Source organism: Nanorana parkeri, unplaced genomic scaffold (assembly GCF_000935625.1).
Source record: "Nanorana parkeri isolate BGI_ZX_2015 unplaced genomic scaffold, ASM93562v1 scaffold344, whole genome shotgun sequence".
Taxonomy (NCBI): Eukaryota; Metazoa; Chordata; class Amphibia; order Anura; family Dicroglossidae; genus Nanorana; species Nanorana parkeri.
Window position 1 is genome coordinate 940603 of NW_017306612.1, and position 8003 is coordinate 948605.

The window sequence follows — 8003 nt, forward strand, 5'->3', positions numbered from 1 at the left end:
CCCCATTAAAAAAGCCGGGCGGCGTGTAAAGACTCGCCACCTGGCTTCCTGATTAGCCGGGAAGCCGTCCCCATGCTTCTCGTCAATAGGTGACGAGAAAGCATTGAGTCGGCTTTCTGGCCAATCAGGAAGCCGGGCACCGTGTAATGACACTGTACCTGGCTTCCTGATTCATGCCGTGCTTCCCGGGCTCCGTTGCCCCTCCTACGGGCCCGGGACCGGCTTCCTTGGTGTCCGCGAGGAGCTGGGGAGGAGGTCGACGAACTTCCGTTCATCGATCCCCTCCCCATACTACCGCGCTTTAAACGGCATCTGTGGTTAAAAGCTAAAAATAAATCTATTTCCATATTGAATTTCTATCATTTCGATCCCTCGCTCCTAATAACCATATTGATCTAGAAGATTGTAAACTGACTTACTGAAGATGCCCAGAGGATGGACTTCCTCAATGCACTGACACCATTTCACTCAGCCCTGTGAATATGCACAAAGTGGTGTCACCACTCCTTGTCGCACTCCTTACCGATATGCCCCTTGTAGTGGGGGGTGCTCGCAGTGACTGCGGATGGCGCCGCGAATGTCAGCAAAATTGTAGAAATGTCACCAGCACACCAATCCTTTTAAGATAGCAAAAGCTTCATTTATTGAAGTGTTTTTGTCATATGACCAAACAAGCGCTTTCGGGACCGCACAGGGTCCCTTCATCAGGCTAAAGGTTTAGCCTGATGAAGGGACCCTGTGTGGTCCCTTTCGGTACCGCACAGGGTCCCTTCATCCCTTCCGTCAATGCTAAAGCCTGATGAAGGGACCCTGTGTGGTCCCTTCTCACAGAGCCTGCCTTCTAAACTAGAAACCCAACATCTGAACAATGTGACATCATCATTGCTTGCTGGAAGCAGTGCATGATGGGATATGTAGCCTTGAGAAATGGTGAAAGCAGCAGGGAAAGAGATGCAAAGCACACTGGGAGTCCAGGAAGTTGTTGGAAGTGATGGACAGACTGAAGGCGGCGCTCACTACATAAAAGGGATTTTTTTTCCGTGTAAGCTTTGATTGTGTTATCAGAAACATCTCTATTATGTATTCCCATTACAATGCGGATGTCATAACAGGATGGTACATGCCGGGACTTTACAGCTCCTTTAAGCCAGGACGGGGGTGACATCCCTGGAACCATGCAGCTTCAAAAACAAGTCATCTGGCAGCGCCCACGTTTCTATCCCCTCAGGTTCCCTTCTGCTGCTCGGTGGCTGCTGATTAAATGAGGAACCTCTCGACGTTTCTCATCCATATATATATATTTTTATACACACCAAAACACGGCTGCGGCCTTGACATTGTTGTGCAATGAGCAAGGGACTCTTCTATGGCAGCCAATCAGAGGTTAGGTTCTAGCAGCATGGCACATTGTTAACGGTAACAAAAGGTTCCTCTCCGCTCTTTCCAGCAGCTCGACCGGCAATGACAGTTTTGTGTGACGGTTTTGCAGAGTGGCACATCTGCACTTCGGTCCAACAACTTCATTAGCGGGAGGTGATGATTCAGCCCTTTTTAGCTCCGTTCGATTAATAAATTCACTTCATTTTTTTAATGAATAGAGAGAGAGATCAGTCGGCGTTATTGAATGAAAGTCGTGATGTACGGCCGGACATATTTCGTATCGTTTTTTTGGATCGATGTGTGCGAGCGCTGATGTAGATGGTACATGGAGTGGGCTGAGGGTAGTAATTCACTTGATGAGCTCTGTGTCATGGCTGCCGTCTCTCTTTTTTATTTTACAGCGAACCTGACAGGGCACGCCGAGAAAGTTGGGATCGAGAATTTCGAGCTCCTCAAGGTGCTGGGGACTGGTGGTAAGTCGCTTTTCAATGTAAAACATCGGGACGTATATTATAATAATATACGCCGAGCGGCCGGATTATTATGACCACCTGACGTTTGTAGGCAAATTAGCTATAATTTGGCGCTGAAGTTGCTGGAGGGCCAGACCATTATATATAGGGAAGCGGGTTGGTTACCACGACAGTAGAAGTGATTTGTTTCTGAAGATACGGGGAAACAACGCGATTTAAAGGAGAACTATGGGGTCAGGGCTTTTCCCCATAGTTCTCCTTAGGGTAACGGGAGGACACAAACCAGCGTCCTCCCGTCACCCTAAGCTCAGTATACAGCTCGCGGTATACTGAGACGCTGGAGCGGATCACGACATCGATGTCGAGATCCGCCCAGCTGCGTGAGTGACAGCTGTCTCTGCCTATCTAGAGGCAGAGCCAGCTGTACCCGCCCCATCCTCCCTCCGCTCCGCCAGTCAGGGCTGGCAGATCGGAGTGGGGAGGGGGGAATCCAGCAGAGAGCCGTGACAGGATCAAGAAGTGAGCGAACGCCGGTATGTGTTCGCTCACTTCCCGATCTACTGAGCCGACCTGTGACAGTCTCATTGTCACAGGTCGGCTAGAACTATGAGGTGAGTGAAAAGCACCCGCCTCATAGTTCTCCTTTTAACAGCCTTTGAACGCGGGATGATTGTTGGCACTCGGAGCCATGGAGCGAGTATCAGCAAAACAGCAGAATTCGTTAAAGGGGTTCTAAACCCTCTGGTTGTTTTTGCCTATATCTACTGCTAGCATGCAGTAGATATAGGCAAGAAGTGTAAAAAAAACCGCTTAAAATCATTTTAAACTTACCTCGTTATCGCTGCTCGCTCCCGCGCCGAGAATCAGGAACTGCTCGTACGGCCGTAAAGGATCTTGGGGCGGGCGCATGCGCAGTTCCGATTCTCGGCCGGGAGATGAGCAGTGACGCAAGGTAAGTCTATGGACGCGTGCACCCGCCTGCAGACACCGCTGGATTGGAGAGACAGAGCAGTCAGCGCTGGATCGGAGTGACATGACACCGCTGGAGGGACACATGAAAACATGGGGAAAGAAGAGGAAGATAGGAAAAAGAGACATCATTTAAGGTAAGTGCTAACATTTACATGGGGGGGGGAGGGGAAAACATTTTTGCCTTTTAATATCACTTTAAATGTTCAAGACCAGTTGGTGTTAAAGTTTTTAAAGACCGGACTGTCAGCCTAAAATCTGGGTCTGAACGTGCGAATTGTGGACGTCAGCGACTAGTCAATGTTAGGGCAGAACGGGGGAGGGGCAAGACTGGTACAAGACAACAGAAGGGCAACAGTGCCGTGTCAGATTCCTCGCATCACCTTTCACCATCTCGTGGAGTCAATGCCAAGAAGAATCGCCGCAGTATTGAAGGCAAAAGGCGGCCCAACGAAGTACTGATGGGGTGGTCATAATAATCTGGCCACTCAGTGTATACTGTCTGGCCTCCAAAAAAAAGTCACAGTCTAATATTTCATTGGAGCAACTGTGCATAGCAAACAATCAGATTGTTTCTTCAGTTTGTTCAGATAAGGTTTGAAAATGAAATTGACATTGACAATCTGGTTGCCGTGCACAGCTGCTCCCATATTTGATCGATTCCCTTCTCTGTATATACAATGTAACAATGTTTTATAAAATAGGAAAGCAGCAATGAACATTTTACTTTTGGCAGCAAATTGGGAGTTTGTGTTCATTTTTGTACTTCCAAGATGAACTCCGGACCCCAAATATACTCACGAGCCTCGATTTTTCCTGGTTGGCGGAATGAATTATCGTTGCAAACAATACAATTGTGGTGCCTCTGGGATTTCAGGTTGAGCTGCGTGTTGTCTATACAGAAGAGAAATAGGTGTGTCTCTGCGGTCGGTTGCAGTGAAGAAATGAATTTCTCAACCCTTCAGGAGGACTTCCTGTTTGAATTGTCAGCAGATTGCCATCATGGACATTTTATCTCACTCTTCATGCAGGCCAGCGTGACAACAGAGATTGTACACCCGATGTTCGGCGTTAACTATATATTGGAGCGATGGATGGATCTGGTTCACTTTATGGACCTTTCACACGTTATTTTTACTGCTTTTTACTGTTTAGATGCAGAAACAAAAGTATTGTAGATGAAGGGAGAGTATAGGAGCGTAACACTCGAATTATTAATACACTGTGTACTTTAAAGAGAACCAGTCACCTATTGGCAACTACAGGTGAAACTCGAATAATTAGAATATCGTGCAAAGTTCATTTATTTCACTAATGCAACTTAAAAGGTGAAACTAATATATGAGATAGACTCATTACATGCAAAGCAAGATAATTCAAGCCGTGATTTGTCATAATTGTGATGATTATGGCTTACAGCTCATGAAAACCCCAAGAACCCCAAATCCACAACCTCAAAACATGGGAATATTACATGCAATCAATAAAACAAGGATTGTACATAGAACAATATCGGACCTCTTAAAAATACAAGCATGCATATGTACTCAGTACTTGGTTTGGGCCCCTTTTGCAGCACTTACTGCAATTACTTTTGCACGATATTCTAATTATTCGAGTTTCACCTGTGTAGTACGTTGTATCTCCACTGTTGTATTGTTATAATAGTGCAGCCTCATGACTTGAATTTTTACTAATTACTGATCTCCCCCTCAGCCTGTCTCCTGGACTTGTTGGTAACAGATGCATAAGAAATTAGCCAAAGGTGCAGTCTAAATAACATGAAAGAATATTAACCCCTTAGTGACCAGTGGCGTCCATAGTATGTCACTGGCACCGGGCCCGTTTAAACAGAGACTCTGTTTACATTTGTAAAGCCGGCTTTACAATAGAAGATATTCTGGCGACTCAGCCGTCGCAGGATCACTTCTCCGGGCCTGTAAACGTTCACCGATTTCCTCCCCGTTCTATGGGACCGGGAGCGACGCGTAGTGCATCACTTCCGGTCCCATAGCTGTCATTGCTTGGCTCCTGAAGCCCAGCAATAAACTATTGAAGTGTGATCTGCACTTCAATAGCTTATTTAGAGTGTAAAGCTGATACTAGGGGTCTTTTGAACCCCCAGCATCACCTTAAAGAGGACCTGTCACCACGAATATGTTATCACATAGGGGGGCTTGTAAGCCCCCCTATGTGATAGCAATTTAAAGTAACGTAAAAAAAAAAAAAAAGCTGATACAAGGGGTCTTTTGGACCCCCAGCATCACCTTAACCCATTCGTGACTGACGACGTACAATGTACGTCGCCAGCATCGGGGAGGCTTGTAAGCCCCCCTATGTGATAGCAATTTAAAGTAACGTAAAAAAATTAAAAAATAAACGTTTTTAAAATTTAATATTAAATAAAATAAATGTAAAAATAATTAAAATGTCTTTTTTTAAAGTGCCCCGTGAGCACGCACATGATAATGTAAACATGCGTCGGGTACGCCTACGCACGAAAACGATGATCGCACTACACGAGTATCGCCGCGCACGCCGGAGTGAGAGCAATAATTCTGGGGCCAGTTTTTATGTGCATCTCTAAACTGATGACCTGTGGGGGCTTTTAAAGCGTCGTCTACAGACTTTTTGGGGTACTGAAACTTGTCGCCGTTTCACAGTCGCACGCAATTTTTAACCTGGCCATGTTGGGTATCTATTTACTCGTTTTATTTTTTTAAAAAAATTGGTATTTTATTGTGTTTTGAGGCATTACATTTAACTTTAGTGCATTTTTGTTTTTAAATATTTACCTTTTTATTATTATTGTTTTTAAAATGCTTACACAAATTCATTTCTACCACATTCCAATTTTAGTGCATTTTTTACTAAATTTTTGGGCTTGATTAATATGTTGCGCTAATATCGTGCAACATAAAAATTTGCAACTGCTGCCATTTTATTCTACAGGGTCCCGGCTTTCAGAAAATATATCATGTTTGGGGGGTTTTAAGTAATTTTCAGGCCTAAAATGGGGGTGCAAAAAACTGAAAAAAGGCCTCGGTCATGAAGGGGTTAAAGGTTTTGTCCTCCTCCAGCACCCTGGCGTCAGTTATCAGCAATGAGATAGGACAGTACACATGGTAGGCTACCTGAGGGCCCTGCAGCTTGGCACATGCAAGCAAACAAAAGTACAAACATCTATCCTTCGAGTATCTTGGTGCAGGACACCAGTGATCCGCTGTGCGGCCAGCTTATCTTCTGTATGTATGGGCTCATATTGTAGCAAGGACGTTCTCCCAGCGGCAAGCACCCAGATCATTCCTTTCCTGAGCCGTGGAGGGGCAATGCTTTCTTTGTGTGTTCTCCTTGTTCCTTAGCGTGTTTTGGTCCCGTAGACTTCATGTCTCGCATCTGTGTAGGCCACAAGCTGCAGAACTTGTCCCGCTGTATTGAGTTCTGGGGACAGTGCACCTCATTACAGAACATCGAGCTCACTGACACAATAATGGAAACCTCCCTGAGAGGAATGCACATTGTCAGCAGCATTACACTGCTAGGCTGAGCCATTCAGCTGGTGTTAGGGGTAGTTCACACCAGAACTGCGTGCGTCTGCGCAGCTGCAATCAGATGAGTTTTGCCGCGATTTTACGTTGATTGCTGTATTTTTGTTGTTGCTTAAAATGCGATTTCAGGTGCGTTCTATTGCGTTTTTGATGTGTTCCGTTGCGATCCGCTGCAGCTAAAATAGGGCAAGCAGTATTGTGCATTGTGATGCATTTTTGGATACAGCTGCCAAACTGAACGGACTGCATGTGGTGTGAACTAGCCCTTAAGAGACCTAAAGAGGGCCAGGAAAACATTCCCCGCACCATTGTTTGGTACCACCGCATGGGACAGGATAGATCCAAGGATTCGTGACGTTGTTCTTCATATCGCAGTACAATTCAACATTCTGCAGAGGTGGACCATTCCCTGGGCCTGGTCTCCCGCTGCTATAGCCGGCCATGTTGTGCGTTCATAGACGGCACTGCTGTAAAGAGCGCTTATTGGAGCGGCTGTGCACATCCTGTGTTCCTGAATAAATCGGACCTTGCTTTCCTGACCCCTCTCTCTATCTACATGATATTGTCACAAACAGAACTTCCTTCTGTCTGAACACCGTTCTATGTAAACACCAGAGACGCCAGAGATCCCAGGGGGGTAAAGAGTCTCTAATTGTTCTACAATCTTCCAGATTCTTATGTTTGGTGACTGAACCTCCTGGCCACGTCTGCATGATTTATATACAGTATTGATTTTTTGGAGCCACGTGATCTGCTGTTTGTGATTTGGCCACCGAGTGTGTGTGTGGTTGTGTATATATATATAGTATATGTGTGTGTATGTATGTATGTGTATATGTATATATATATATATATATATATTTATATAAGACTTATCATAAATGATGTCTCTTAATCTGATCATCTTCTTTCTGTTCTTTTCAGCTGTCCCTCCAGCGCTGGTGCGGTTCTCCGATCCAGCGCTGACTCCTCTGTCCTCCTCTTCTCAGAGTCTGTGTGTGTGCACGCTGCTCCATAGACTTACCTTGTGTCTCTCCTCGTCTCGCGGCCGAACATCTGAAGTGCGCATGCGCCTCCCCCGAGAACCTTGGCGGCTCCTTTTTTTTTTTTTATTGTTTTGCATACATCTACTGCTTGCTAGCAGTAGATGTATGCAAAAACAAATGAGGGTTTAATAATCTTTTAATGATGTACTGATATTATTAAATGCCAGCTGAAAGTTTAAAGCAGGCTCCTGGATTGTGGCTGTTCCTTATTCTAAATGTGCGAGTGTTCTACTGTGTTAGCCATCAATGGAAGCTGAAAACTGAATCAGCTTTCTTTGTGAGGCTTGTTGTGAATCTGTAAAATTGTAATGACATTTGGTGACATTTCTACAATTTTGCTGACATTCGCGGCGCCATCCGCAGTCACTGCGAGCACCCCCCACTACAAGGGACATATCGGTAAGGAGTGCGACAAGGATAGTACTTATTGTTGTGAATCTGTGGACCACATTTGTACATTAGAAACATTAAAGGTGAAAGAAGAACTCCAGTAAAAAATTGGACGGAGGTCAGATAGAAGACTGAAGGGGAGGCCGGAGGTCAGATAGAAGACTGAAGGGGAGGCCGGAGGTCAGATAGATGACTGA

The 8003-nt window shown here is 45.3% G+C and overlaps 1 protein-coding gene across 6 annotated transcripts in view; it reads left to right on the forward strand.

Moving 5' to 3' along the window:
- The first annotated feature begins 1783 nt into the window (after positions 1-1783).
- RPS6KA5 (ribosomal protein S6 kinase A5) overlaps positions 1784-8003 on the forward strand; it is a 46006-nt gene continuing 39786 nt past the window's right edge. For 5 of the 6 annotated variants that reach the window (XM_018558502.1, XM_018558503.1, XM_018558507.1 and 2 more), the window contains exon 1: positions 1784-1853. The gene's annotated coding sequence lies outside the window, so the exon portion shown is untranslated. The remainder of the gene's footprint in view (positions 1854-8003) is intronic. The other variant, XM_018558504.1, reaches the window with a different exon arrangement.